At 39.9% G+C, this 6,000-nt stretch overlaps 1 non-coding gene across 1 annotated transcript; it reads left to right on the forward strand.

The window, feature by feature from the left end:
- The first annotated feature begins 635 nt into the window (after positions 1–635).
- On the forward strand, positions 636–769 carry LOC137217670 (U8 small nucleolar RNA). The gene has a single exon (XR_010940175.1). It is a non-coding gene; the product is annotated as a U8 small nucleolar RNA (small nucleolar RNA).
- The last annotated feature ends 5,231 nt before the right edge of the window (positions 770–6,000 follow it).

Here is a 6,000-nt window from a genome sequence, read left to right on the forward strand (position 1 = left end):
TAGATGAGGTTTTTCATGTGATCTCTCTCATGAACTCTGGCAATTGCTCTGATCTCAGATCTTCACTAGCTAAGGGTGTCCTGCCTGGTTCTCTTGCCCAACAACCGATCATACTCATCAAGTCCTTGCTTTTCAAAGTAAAGGAGGGATCTCTTGATATTTCAGAATGTAAAGTATGCCTAGAAGAATCCTGGTACTCAAGACATTAATGCAGAAATCCAGCTCCATATGGGTAAAAGTTTAATTTTATACTCAACCTATTTGAAAATAAGGAAATAAAATAACAAGACAGTATCTTTCATCTGAAAGTTTGGCCAAAATTTAAAAGACTGATGAAATAAAATGCCTGTGAGAATGTAAGGCATTCATTCACACACGTGAATCTGAAAGACTGTAACTTGGTATGGCATCTTTGGAACAGAAGTTCAGCAATATTTGTAAAAAATTTCAGTCTTAACACTCTGCCCACTTTAATCAAGTTTGCACTTTTCTATTTCTTTCCTGTGAGAAAGCATGCACATTTGTCTAAGATTTCATGTTCAGAGATGTTGATTTCAGTCCTATTACTCATAGCAACAAATGGGGAACAATTTTTATGTCCATTAGGAGGAGAATAATTAATTATCACACAAACATAATAAGTAGGGTAATCCTTACGTGTCTTTTTCTTGGAGGGCAGTTTGGAATATGATGATTGGCGTGCTTATGATACATGATTAACATCTGTGTGTAATCAAGACTTGCAACACCCTGATTGCTCCTATCTTATTCTTCCTGAAGATCTTTCCTTCGAATGGCCAAAAGGTATGAAAAGATGCTCAACATCACTAATTATCAAGAAGATGCTCAACATCACTAATTATCAAGAAAATGAAAATCAAAACCACAGTGAGATATCATTTCACACCAGTTAGGAAGGTTATAATTTTAAAAAAGCATAATTAAGTGTTGGCTAGCATGTGAAGAAATCAAACCCTTGTACACTGTTGGTGGGAATGTAAAATGGTATAGCCACTTTAGAAAATAGTATGGAAGTTTCTAAAAAAATTAAAAGTAGAACTACCATATAATCCAGCAATCTCATTTCTGGGTATGTATTCAAAAGAATGGAAATCAGGATCTCTAAGAGATGTCTGCATTCTCATGTTACTTGCAGCACTACTCACAACAGCCAAGATATGGAAACAACCCAAACGTCCATCAAAGATAAGCGAAGAAAGAAAATGTGATTCATACACAAACACACACACGGACACACACACACAATGGAATATTATTCAGCCTTAAAAGAGGAAATCCTGCCATTTGCAACAATATGATGGACTTGAAGGACATTATGTTAAGTGAAATAAGCCAGTCACAGAAGGACAAATGGTTCTGCTTAAGTGAGGTACCTAAAATCATCAAACTCATAGAAGGAGAGAATCAACTGAGTTACCAGGGGCTGGGGTGAGGGGGAAATGAGGAGTTGTTCAATTGTTATAAAGGTTCAGATATGCAAGATGAATTAGTTCTCAAGATCTGCTGTACAGCATGGTGCCTATAGTTAACAATACTGAAAATTTTTAAAAGAGCATAGATCTCATGTTAAGTGTTTTCACCATGAAAGAAAAAACCAAAGGGACACGAGGAAACTTTTGGAGGTGATGGATATGTCTGTTACGTTGACTGTGGTGATGATTTCACGGGTGTATACATATGTCCAAACTCATCAAACTGTATGTATTAAATATGTGCAATTTTTTATATCAAATATATCTCAATAAACATGTTTTTTTTTTAAAGAAAAAGGATCTTAGTTGTTAAATGAGTGTGGTGGATCTATGTGTGCTGTCATGGAAATATTCTGCATTCATTTTTTTAAGTGACAGGGTCAAGAGGCAGAACAATGTGTACATTGTTAATCATACATGTTAAGTTCAATATATTTTTATAGCACATCTACATATGAAAAAACCTCAGGTCAGCTTTAAAATGACACACATCAGTTTGTTAATTGTGGTTGCCTCTGAGGCGGGGGCTGGATTTTGAGGAAAGGGGGAGATTGTAATCTATCTGTAAGAATTTTTTGCAGCAAAAATATATGTACTATTACCTTTGTAATTACACTATTTAAATACATCTAACCACAAAAATAGTAGGTATGTGGGACTTCCCTGGTGGCACAGTGGTTAAGAATCTGCCTGCCAGTGTAGGGAACATGGGTTCGATCCCTGGTCCAGGAAGATCCCACATGCCGCGGAGCAACTAAGCTCGTGCGCCACAACTGCTGAGCCTGCGCTCTAGAGCCCGCAAGCCACAGCTACTGAGCCCATGCACCGCAACTACTGAAGCCTGCCCGCCTAGAGCCCATGCTCCGTAATAAGAGAAGCCACCGCGATGAGAAGCCCGGTCACCGCAACGAAGAGTAGTCCCCGCTCACCACAACTAGAGAAAGCCCACAGGCAGCAACGAAGACCCAATGCAACCAAAAAAAAAATTAAAAAAAAATAGTAGGTATGCATTAATCAGATAAAGTAACTGATGCAACAGATAAAACCTGCAGACCCACAATGGCTTAAAGCAACAGAAATTTATTTCTTATACACATAAAGTCCAATGTGGGTAGGCAGGGGTCTCCACTGTCAGATGACCCAGGGATCCAGTCTGCTCCCATTGGCGGTTCCACTTTTCAACAAGCGATCTCCATGTTTGCTGCTGAATGGAATAGAAAGCATGGAAGTGGCATACTGGCTTTCAAATTCCTTGGCCTGGAGGTGACAAACATTGTTCATATTTCAGTGTCTGCGTAGTCACATGAGCCTTCCTAAATACAAGCGGATTGGACTGAACGTGTAGGACACATTTGTTCAAAGACAGGGTATCTGTCAGTAAACCCCTGACATTTTTCCCCTCCTAGAACGACTGTGAGTTCTGAGGAATTCAGCCTCAGTAGATGTTTGTTAGACAGTGAATTCCATGGTCTTTTCTCATCTTCAACTTATGAGGGAGGCTTTCGTAAACTCACTTATTGGTGTATGTGTTCAGTGGCCAGTCTGAAATAACACATTCCTTCAAAATCCTACTGACAATATCTGGGTCATTTACAAAACCCCCCATCTAACTTCAGTTATATCCCAAGAACCAGTATCTTCTGTAAGAAGTAAGATTGTGATCACCACCTCATTTGGAATATACTCTGAAACTTGTGGGCTGGGGATGGGGCTGTGGTAACCAGGTATCTAGACTTCACTGTCAGTGGTTCCACTGGGAGGGATGGGACCTTCACTGTACACGTGCAGAGAGTTGGAATGCTTTAATCAAGGGGAGGGCATATGACTCTGGACTGCCTGTATCACAGGAAACAGGGTGCAGCTCCAGAGGTCACAGTGAACAGCTGGTCAGTGTATGAGGTTCCGATTTGGGCAGGAGGGTACACTGGGGAAGACCCAGAGGAAACATGCTGTAATTCAGGAAAGTGCTGGTACAGGACTGTGCCAGTATGTGAGCAGAGTCACCTGTCAAGGAACCCTGGGGCTAGTGACGGGGATCCTCAGCATATGAAACCCACAGACAATCCCCAAATTGTGCTTTATTCTCATATTCACCTTCCTTCATCAGGGTCGCTTTTTGTACTTTGACTAGAGTGTCTTGTTTTTTAATTGTATGTGATACATCTTGGAGTAGTGAGAATAATAGAGAATGAAAAGACAGAAGGTCTGCCTCAGTTTGGAGGAGTGGAAAAGTGTGGGCTCTAGAAAAATCTGGACCAGGGGTCTAGTCCCAGCTTTTTCACTTATCAGCCATGTGAACTCGAGAAAATTACAAGTTCTTCATCTGCAAAGTATGTCTAATAAGCCCTATCTTGTAGGACTGTTGGGATATATGTAATGGATATGAAGCACTTGACAGAGTAAGGTCTTTAATGAATGGCAGTTATCATATGATTTTTTTTTTTTTTTTTTTTTTTTACTGCAGATGATACCACCCTCCCCTCTGGGAAGATTTATGTTATATTAATCCAAGAGATATCACAGAATATGCAGTTTCCACCAAGTGATCGCATAAAGCTGCTTAGCAGGTAAAACAAAATAAATTCCCCCATTTGAGGATGTTACTTAATTTGTATGTGGGGTTGTCCACCCCAGTTGGATGCAACTCAGAGGTCGTAGAATTTGTGTCAAGGACCAACAATGTCCCCCCCGGGTGCCTTTCCATCCAAATCACCTGTATTTTTATTCACTTCTTCACCACCTAATATGGAGCCCTCCCTTAGAGTTTGCAAAATTATACTCAAGATAACCTAATTAAAATGGCTTTTTTTTTCCTTTTTTTTTTTTTTTTTTTTTTGCGGTATGCAGGCCTCTCACTGTTGTGGCCTCTCCCGTTGCGGAGCACAGGCTCCGGACACGCAGGCTCAGCGGCCACGGCTCACAGGTCCAGCCGCTCTGTAGCATGTGGGATCTTCCCGGACTGGGGCACGAACCCGTGTCCCCTGCATTGGCAGGCGGACTCTTAACCACTGCGCCACCAGGGAAGCCCTAAAATGCCTTTTTATGCCTGAGATATGGTTCTCAGCATTCCACCTCAAGGGAGTATCACCTTTATTTCTCATAAATTCCTTGGAGATGCTGTGCATAAAACAACTAGATTGTGCTCTGTGTCCAGCTGCACTTGAACAAGAGCACAGGACACCTTCCATTTCTGCCCAAGGAGGAGCTTTTCCTCTGGTTTATTGATGATACTAAAGTAACTCTTATGAACAGGTTTGCATTCCAGGGTTTTGTCCTCCTACTCTGAGAAACACCGTTTGTATACCTGGCCTCCGCTCACCAGTCCCACAGCCTCATCTAGTCTACCACCCAGCTTAAATTAACAGGATATCCCACTGAGAGACTTGTATTTTCCCCAACCCCCAAACTTCTGTTGCCCAGGGAATTTGTACCTTATTGTTTTCACCCTCCCCCTCCCACGTCTCCCAACCCCATCCCTGTCCCATTACCTCCTTACTCCTTCTTACTTGTCCTTTAGGTCTTAGAGGGTATTTCACCATCTTCTCTATATAATTCCTGCTCCTTGACTGTACAGTTCTAAAGGCAGGGTGTTTTGTATCCTAGTTTCACCATTTATAACACAATAATTTTCAAAGAGCAGATGCTCAATATTTGGAGAATGAATCAGCCAGTGAGTATGAGTTCTAGTTTACAAGTCTTTTATTTCTCCTACATTCTTTAATAAGCGAAGCAAATCCAGTTATGTATTTTTTATTTTCACAGAATAACAGACTAAAATGGATAAGGTAAACCAAGAACTACACAGTTTTTAAACTTTTTTTCTCCTGTATTTTTTTTAACATCTTTATTGGAAGTCTCCTGTATTTTTTGATCCCAGTAATTTTACTGATAAAATTTTTCACATTTCCAAAGAAATGCCTATTACCATGCCATGTTTTATTGTTCTAGTTCAATAAATGCGAAAGGTTTCCCAATTTGTCTTACAAAATAATAAAACTCTTAATCTTAACTCTATTAAGTTAAATCTAATAAATATGTAACTGAGGTCACTAATAAATTTAGATTCTGAAATTATTATACCTTCTATTAAAGAAACAACATTTAAAATATAACAAAAGGAAAGAAAGAGAGAAAGGAAGGGAGGGGAAGGAGGAAAGAGAAGAAAAGAGAAGAAAAAAGAAAAGAAAAGGAAGAGAAAAAATTAAACTCTAAGTTTACCATATAGAATAGGAACACAAAGAGGATATTACACTGTGTTCCCTATAGACCCACCCTGGCCATCCACAACTTAGAATGTTACTGCTCTTTTTCCACAAGGAAAACAATCTTCTCAGACTTCATCATTTGAACTATAACCTAAATAAAAAAGAAAAAAAGGTAAAATTCCAAGTTAGCAACACACAACAGGAACTCAGGGATATACCCTTCTCCAGTCCCACCCTGGCCCTCCACTATTAGAACACCGACACACCTTTTCAACCAAAAAGTGAAGAACCAGCCTTGAACT

Source organism: Pseudorca crassidens, chromosome X (genome assembly GCF_039906515.1).
Source record: "Pseudorca crassidens isolate mPseCra1 chromosome X, mPseCra1.hap1, whole genome shotgun sequence".
In the NCBI taxonomy this organism is placed as follows: Eukaryota; Metazoa; Chordata; class Mammalia; order Artiodactyla; family Delphinidae; genus Pseudorca; species Pseudorca crassidens.